This window comes from Euphorbia lathyris, chromosome 4 (assembly GCF_963576675.1).
Source record: "Euphorbia lathyris chromosome 4, ddEupLath1.1, whole genome shotgun sequence".
Classification (NCBI taxonomy): domain Eukaryota; kingdom Viridiplantae; phylum Streptophyta; class Magnoliopsida; order Malpighiales; family Euphorbiaceae; genus Euphorbia; species Euphorbia lathyris.
The window spans coordinates 54,879,060-54,887,948 of NC_088913.1; the positions used below are offsets into that span (position 1 = coordinate 54,879,060).

The window sequence follows — 8,889 nt, forward strand, 5'->3', positions numbered from 1 at the left end:
AAATATATTTAAAAACTATTTTAAAACGATTTTAAAATATGTGGGTTTCGGGACGGGCCTGAGGACGCGGCTGCTGCCGTTTGGCAGCAGCCCTGTCGCGCCTGGCCCTTGCGAGGCAGCAACCGCGGGACAGCGGCCGGGTTGCGCCGCGAGGTGCGACCCGAGCTGCTGTCCATTTATTTTTTTTATAATTATATATATATATATATATATATATATATATATATATATATATATCAGTTTTAAAACGGTTTTAAAAAGATTTTCAGAAAATAAGAAAACCTATTATAGATTTTCCGTTTTATCTTTAGAATCAATAAAATTAACTTTTATCAATCTAACTATAAAACTAATAGATTTTGTTATAATCATTATCAATCGAAATAATTAGGAACATATGCATAAACTATTTTAATTAATTAAAACTTATTTATCTTTAGAACTAATTAATCAAAATACTTTTGTTAATTAACCTAACTATAATTATTTATTCAATCTGATTGAAAAACTTCTAAACTTTCATATATGAAATAACGGATTTAACGCAGGCTCTGATACCACTGAAGGAAAATAGGCAAACGTTTGGCAGCGGAAATATAAAAATTTTAACCTATTTCCATTAACCCAAGATCCGTTAATCGTTATTTCATATAAAGAGAGATAGAAGGAAATACCTTTTGATGTTCTATCTACCGTTGCAATCGAAGTGCCCACAACTCTTACTTCGAGTTCCCGAGCACAAGACAAAACACAATTCAAAAGTAAGTTAGATATGAACCGTATAAAACAATCAAGAATAGATTGTCTCTAATAAATCAACACAAGATCAAGGAATAAGAGAAAGAGATGAAAATCAATTGAACGGAAGGAAGCGGTGGATAATCTCGTCCTCTAGTGTGGGTCGAAATTCTCTCTCCCGGGTTATGTATGTGTGTTTCGAAAATAACATATAGGGGGTATTTATATTCTCTTGTATCTAAACCCTAGTTAGATAGAATTAGGTTACTGAATAAGAATTTAATTCGGAATATAATTCTTATTTATTATTTACAATTATATCTTAAATATAAAGATAATAATAATAACCTTATAGGATAATAATAGGAGCAATTTAATCTCATTAAAACTCCTAACTTATTTATCCTTTAATTAATTTAATTCACAATTATAATCTAATTAGAATTGTTAAAATCAAATTAAATATTTATGTATTTATCATACATAAAAATCGCCCCATCCCTATCTACTGGGCCTTCGTGGACTCAGTTGGGCTTCCATCAATTAATTAACATGTGTTTCTCTTTTGGGCTCCAAGTCTTATGTGTGACCCATTAGGTTCTTATTGCTTCTAGCCGTATGCAACTATTAAATTAATTTGCACAAAATTATATTTAATCTTTGCATAACGGAATGAGTACGCGAAATGTGATTAGCAAATCCGAAACATTCCCCCAGAGCTATAGAAGACAGGTTGATTCTGTCGTTGACATTTTCGTATTAGTTATAGTATAATTCGATCCTTTATCAACTACATCCTTGAACTGAATCTTATGACTATGGATAATGTCAAGTCACATATAGCGAGACGTTTGTTTTACTTGTACATGCCGAGTCTGAAAGGAAAATAGGCTAACGTTTGACAGCGGAAATATAAAAATTTTAACCTATTTCCATTAACCCAAGATCCGTTAATCGTTATTTCATATAAAGAGGGATAGAAAAAAATACCTTTTAGAAGTTCTATCTACCGTTGCAAACGAAGTGCCCACAACTCTTACTTCAAGTTTCCAAGCACAAAACAAACAATTGAAGATCAAGTTAGAATTCAACCGTATATAACAACCAAAATAGATTGTCTCTAATTAATCAACACAAGATCAAGGATAAAGAGAAAAGAGATGTAATCAATTGAACGGAAGGAAACGGTGGATAATCTCGTCCTTATGGTGTGGGTCGAAAATTCTCTCTCCCGGCTTAGTATGTGTATTTCGAAAATCACACATGGGGGGTATTTATATTCTCTTGTATCTAAACCCTATTTAGATAGAATTAGGTTACTGAATAAGAATTTAATTCGGAATATAATTCTTATTTATTATCTATAATTATATCTTAAATATAAAGATAATAATAGTAACCTTATAGGATAATAATATGTGCAATTTAATCTCATTAAAACTCCTAACTTATTTGTCCTTTAATTAATTTAATTCACAATTATAATCTAATTAGAATTGTTTAAAATCAAATTAAATGTTTATGTATTATATATACATAAATCGCCCCACCCCATGTACTGGGCCTTAGCGGACTCAGTTGGGCTTCCATCAATTAATTAACATCCGTTTCTCTTTTGGGTTCCAAGTCTTATGTGTGACCCATTAGGTTCTTATTGCTTCTAGCCGTACGCAACTATTAAATTAATTTTCACAGAATTATATTTAATCTTTGCATAACGGAATGAGTGCGCAAAATGTGATTAGCAAATCCGAAACATTCCCCCACAGCTATAAAAAGACAGGTTGATTCTGTCGTTGACCTTTCCGTATTAGTTACAGTATAATTCGATCATTTATCAACTACATCCTTGAACTGAATCTTATGACTATGGATAATGTCAAGTCACATATAGCGAGACGTTCATTTTACTTGTACAGGCCGAGTCAACTCCAATTAGATAGGTTAAGTGAAATCTGTATTTCAAGTCTTAAGCTATCACCTTGCAAGGATTTAGAGTCAAGTCTTCCACAAGCGATCCATGGACGTATCTCCCATTTATCGGGAGTGATAAATGCTCAATCCAATGTATAACTATCCTGCAATTACTTTCTGTGATACCCAACGTCTGCCATTCACACCCCAGAGTCATCTCTGTTATGGATCGTGTTACAACAGGATCAAAGCATCACATTCCGTAATCCAGAATTACTAATTAACATTCCTTTGAGTCTGAGGATTACTTATACCTATTAATACCAATGAGATGAACAGGTGACAAGGATGAATCTACCCATCCTGTTATCTCAAGTCGGGTCCCCAATCCTAATGAACTTCTTTTCATTGGATCCATGTAACTGTCCAGATATCTGTATATATGAAGCTTGTGAGATCAGCTTTCTGTCTCGACAGAAGACTTTGTTACATGCAAGTCTCAGCAGTGATATGTCAATCCTAAACATATTACTTGACTTGGGGTGGTTTTAATTTTATTAGTTTATCATAAAGTTTCGTCTCACTTCATGCTTGTATGAACACTTTATAATCACTTTAAACAAACTTATGGATTTCCTTTTATTAGACTTTATTTAGTTCTTAAAAAAGGGATTGCCTTTATATAGTTATGAAACCATATCTTATTAAAACAAATGATATAAAGAACACTTCATTTACATTAAGTTTGTATCCTAGAAAAATTGTCTATAGGACACTAAACCCCAACATACTCCCACTTGGACTAAAGCCAATTGTTTCTACAACTTATCCCAGTAGAAGTTATATGACGATCATGTACTTTTTGGGTTAAGGTCTTTGTCAACGGATCCGAAATGTTGTCCTCAGTTGGTACTCTTTCTATTCTCACATCTCCTCTTGCCATATTTTCTCTTAAAATGTGGTATCGCTTCAAGTAATGCTTGGATGCATTATGAGACCGTGGTTCCTTTGCTTGCACAATGGCTCCATTGTTATCACAGTACAGTGTAATGGGATTTACAATGTTAGGCACCACACCAAGATCAGTAATGAACTTCTTAATCCAAACCGCTTCCTTTGCTGCTTCCGCAGCAGCGATATACTCTGACTCGGTCGTAGAGAAAGCTACGCTTCCTTGCTTGGAACTCTTCCAGCTGACCGTGCCCCCATTCAGGATAAACAGGTATCTTGATTGGGATTTAAAATCGTTCTCATCTGTGAGATGATTGGCATCTAAAAATCCTTCTATTTTCAGATCCCCTTCTCCGTACACTAGGAACATATCTTTAGTCCTTCTCAAGTACTTAAGAATGTTCTTGACGGCATTCCAGTGCTCGTCTCCCGGATTACCTTGGTAACGACTCGTTATACTTAACACGAACGCTACGTCAGGTCTAGTGCAAAGCATAGCATACATAATCGAACCGATTGCGCTGGCGTACGGGACTACAGTCATGCGCTTCTTATCATCTTCGGTTTTAGGACATTGATGATTGTTTAACTTTACTCCATGTATCATGGGTAAGTTACCTCGTTTCGATTCAAGCATGCTAAACCACTTTAGCACCTTTTCAATGTATGTAGCCTGTGAAAGACCAAGCAGTCTTCTTGATCTATCTCTGTAGATCTTTATACCAAGTATATAAGCTGCTTCACCAAGGTCTTTCATGGAGAAGTTACCAGATAACCATACTTTTACCGACTGTAGTAGAGCTATGTTGTTTCCCATTAATAATATATCGTCCACATATAATATCAGAAATGCAACTGAGCTCCCACTTGCTTTCTTGTAAATGCAAGCTTCTTCGTAATTTTGTTCGAAACAAAATTGTTTTATAGTTTCGTCATAACGCTTGTTCCAGCTTCTTGATGCTTACTTGAGTCCATAAATGGATCTCTGAAGTTTGCAAACCTTGTTTGCATCCTTTGATGTGAAACCTTCAGGTTGCATCATATATACATCCTCAAGCAGGTTTCCGTTTAGGAAAGCTGTTTTCACATCCATTTGCCAAATCTCGTAATCCTAGTGAGCGGCAATAACGAGCATTATTCTGATTGATTTGGACATAGCCATAGGAGAGAAAGTTTCGTCATAATCAATTCCTTGTTTCTGACGATATCCTTTCGCTACTAACCTAGCTTTGTAGGTGCTAACCTTTCCATCCATGTCAGTCTTCTTTTTGAAGATCCACCTGCACCCAATGGATTTTATCCCTTCGGGTGGATCAACCAAAGTCCACACTGTTGGTCCCTTGTAAGGTTGCAAATATAGTTCCAAGGGGGGGTTAGGAACTATTTTACCCTTTTTTGTATGATTAGGGCAAATTTCTTTTTCTTAAGAAAAGATTATATGACAGCGGCGCTGATCAATCGACAAGACACTGGCTTAGTCAACTAGTGACTAGGTCAGTTTCGTTGCTTAGGTCAGGAAATAGCACTTAGAGTCTATTCCTGAGCTAATTCGTTGGCAGCGCACAACTCAGCTTGACCTCTTTTACTTGGTCAGTTTTAGTTTGTTTTAGGCAAGCAATATAAATAAGGAGTTAAGGTTTAGAAATACTTCACTCAGCAGATTTATCCAGGTTCGGCTTCTTCTAAGCCTACGTCCTGTCCCCGGAACACTTCCGAGATTTCAAATCCTCTACTGAGCTCTTTAAAGGTAGAGCCTCAAACCTTTTACAATATCAGCAATTGAGTATGACAAGAGTACCTTCCTCTATACTTCTACTCAATCCTAATCTCTCCGCTGAGTACTTAAAACCGAGTACTCAGCCTCTCCTTTCTATTCCTAGAAATGATTAAGATTTGTCCTAAACAACAATTGCTAGAACACTTTAGATGATTGAGGATCAATCACTCTAGACTTTTACACAAATGAATAACCTTGTAGTGTAAGAATTTGCTTTGCTTTTGATGGAGAACTTTTTGTACACGTTTGGTCAGCGTAACGGCTTTTGCTCAAAGTTCTCTATTGAATGTGGATTCTGAATGCTCTATTTATAGAGAGCTGTGAGAGCTTCTAGTTATTTCGAATTTCGAAATAACCGTTGGAAGGAAACGGCTACAGGTCGTTTTCACTCAGTCTGTCAGCAGTTCTCTTGGCCAATCAGATTCCAGCATCTTCTGTTCTTCGGTCAGTGTGACAGTATGTTCCTCCATTTTAGGTAACGTCAACCATACAGCTTGCTGCGTCTTCTGATGTGTACTAAAAGAGGAAATACTTTATCTGGAAGCTGCTTTGTAGTCAGTGGCTGTCTTGTACGTTTTGTCGAGACAGCTCGGCAGCTTTATACCGAAGTTGTCTACGTGGATCTTCTCGATCCTTCATTGGTGAGCTCCGTTTCAATACTCAACGGCAGCATTTTGAAATACGCGGGCTGAGTGATCTTGGGCTTGTTTGACTTGTGCTTTGACTTCCATATAGGGCTTGGGCCTTATGATCTTTATGTCTTATAACAATTATAAACTCAACATTGAACAAACACATTAGTAACAATAAATCAAAGCATTTAAACTTAATGTGTTATAGAATATTTAATTTCACTTAATTAACTTTGTCAAATCAAAATCCTGTGGAAAGGTGTTTCAACAAACTCCCCCATTTTGATGTTGGCAAAACTAATCAGCAAGGAACTCAGCGTTGAGCTCCCCCATGATAGTTGACCTTTTTGATTAAGTGAACTCCCCCGTCAGGGCTGAGCTACTGACTTAGTTTTATTCTAAACATTCTAAGGTTTAATTGAATAAGTCTAAGATCAGTTTTCAGGTATAGGTCAGCTTATGGGACATATTCTATTTTACTCAGTATTCAGCGGAAATAATGTATAATGACAGAGCATAGCGCTGAGTAATTTATTTGTTCAATGGTTTATATTAGACAAGTTCAAACATTAATTTTTATACGCAGCATGCATTTAATAGGTATTCTACTCATTTACTGAGTTTAATTTGTACTTAGAAGATGCATTCATAATACTTAGCATGGTAGGATAAGTAACACAAGTTGGATTGATAATGCAAGTATTATATTAGATAACATAGAATAGTCAGCATACATAAGAAGAAGGAAATAACTAAGTATAGACTATGTTTAAATGCGCTATCTATTTCTTCTTCTTTTGCTGACTGCCTTCAGCTTGAGTTCTTCACTGATCTTTCTTCTCCCCCGTTTTGCCAGCACCAGGTGGAGGCAACTTGAAGGAGTCCAAAAGAACAGCTATGGATAGCTCAGCAGAGAAGGTCTTCAAGCGATCAGCACTTTCGTCTAACCCATCAAAAATAGGAGCACCGTTGCTTAGGACCTCAGGACTAATACGGATGTCAGCAGCACTGAGCATACTAAGTACATAGGCTTGTCCTTTTCCCAGCCATGTAATTGTGTCTGTCAGCGCAGCAAAAGAGTTATGGAAAGTATTGAGAAGTGAAGTGTCGTAGTGCTCGCGCTGAAGATTCGTATGTCTGACATGGTCAAAAATTTTCTGGGAAGTGGTCAGTAGCGCATCCTGTTTGAGCTAAGCGGTGTCCATTTCCTCTTTGTGAAGGTTGAGTAGATGAACTGCTTCACTTAGTTGCTCCATTGAGCATTGAGATGTGTTTGCAAGCTGAGCATTTGTCTTGTTCTGTTCAGTGTGAAGCTGAGCAAACAACATCTTTAACTCAGAAGACGTGGCGAGATTGGGATTCACAACTGACAGGTTCTGGATCTGGGTAGATAGAGTAGTGAGGCATTGAACAGTGGTCAGCTGGATCTCAACCAGTTTAGCTATCGAATCCTACCTAGCATGCTGTGCTTGCGAAGATAGGAGAAGACTTAGCAGATCTTTAAGTTCCTTAACTTCATTGAGAAGTTGAGTTACTTGAGAAGGCTGAGTAGACTCAATTGGAGAAATGGCAGCAGGAGGAGGAGTTGAGTGTTGAATGTCTCGAATCAGGGCCTGCACTGAGTCAATGATTCTTTGACTGGACTCAGTGACATTTGTTGTGGCCAGAGAGATATCAGTTTGACCAGGTAAAGAAGAGGTTGCTGGGTCAGGGACTGGAGTTAGTGTTGGGTTCTGCTCAAGTGTTTGTTGTCCAGATGTTTGGTGAGCAGGGTCAGCTTCAGTGGAATGGTCAGGTTGGATAGGTTCAGAGCTGACGGGTGCTATGTTTTCTTCTTGAGTTTGCTCAGTGTGGATTGTTGGATTTACAGGGTTAGGTTGTTCGGCATGTTCCTGTGTAAAAACAAAGGCTTGTTTTTCTAAGGCCTGGGAAGGCTGAGGAGTTGGTGCAGAAGGAACTGGCTTCCTAAAGAAGGTCATCTTTACCTTGGAAGGATCATGTACCGGTGCGCTGAATGGTTGGTCTAAGATGTTGGCCTTTACCAGTCTTCTTCTTCTGGGCTTTTGTACATGAGGAAGATTAGCTTGATTCTCATCAGCTTGAGATGGAGAGCCTTGTATGTTTTGATCGACAGGTTACTGGTCAGTTTGTCTTGATGTTGTTCAACTCCATCGACTGACTCAGTAATAGCTTGATCAGCTTGAGCATTTTCACCGGCTGTCCTTTCAGAGTCAGCTTCCTCCGCTTGCTGCTGTGCATTCACTTCATCCTCAGTATCGTCGTTCTCAAGCTCTTCCTCGAGCTGAGCGACGAAGTGTTCGTTTAGGTCCACCTCATTTTCATGTTGCTCAGTTTCTTCAGCACAATGATGAGCATAATGTGAGTCCGACGTGACAATGAAGTCAAGTGGAAGAGCATGAATGGGTGAAAGGGTAGAAGTCATTTGCTTCTTCGGAGGAGCACCAGCTGTACCCTCAGTTGCAGGCTCATCTTGCATGCAGTGCTTTTCAGCTGACTGAGTAGTCTCTAAGTTTGACTCAGCATCAGATTTGGATTTCTTGGATTGAGGCTCAGTTTCCTTAGATGGGGTGCCAGTAGGCTTCCTTTTTCTGATAGCAGGAGCTTTTGTTCTTTTGCCTTTTGCTGGAACAATCACCTCAGTAGGTAGTTCTTCTTCGACTTGATCTTCAGGCAGCTCAACGAACTTTCCCTTCTTTAAGGGCTGATTGAATTTGAGAGCACGTAGTGAAGCGGCAGTGATCTCCGATCCCTTAACACAAGTTTCTCCTTGAAGGTCAACGTTGTGATCAACTAGGATCTTAGTGATCAATGAGCCGAGTCGAAGATTGTTGGTACTGCGCAGAAACCCAGCTATGA

General features: G+C 38.1%; 1 long non-coding RNA gene across 1 annotated transcript; it reads right to left on the reverse strand.

Moving 5' to 3' along the window:
* Positions 1-711: 711 nt before the first annotated feature.
* Positions 712-2,816, reverse strand: LOC136226402 (uncharacterized). Its single transcript, XR_010687715.1, has 3 exons — positions 2,720-2,816; positions 1,729-1,777; positions 712-722 (listed from the first exon to the last, which is right to left on the reverse strand). It is a non-coding gene; the product is annotated as an uncharacterized lncRNA (long non-coding RNA).
* Between the last annotated feature and the right edge of the window lie 6,073 nt (positions 2,817-8,889).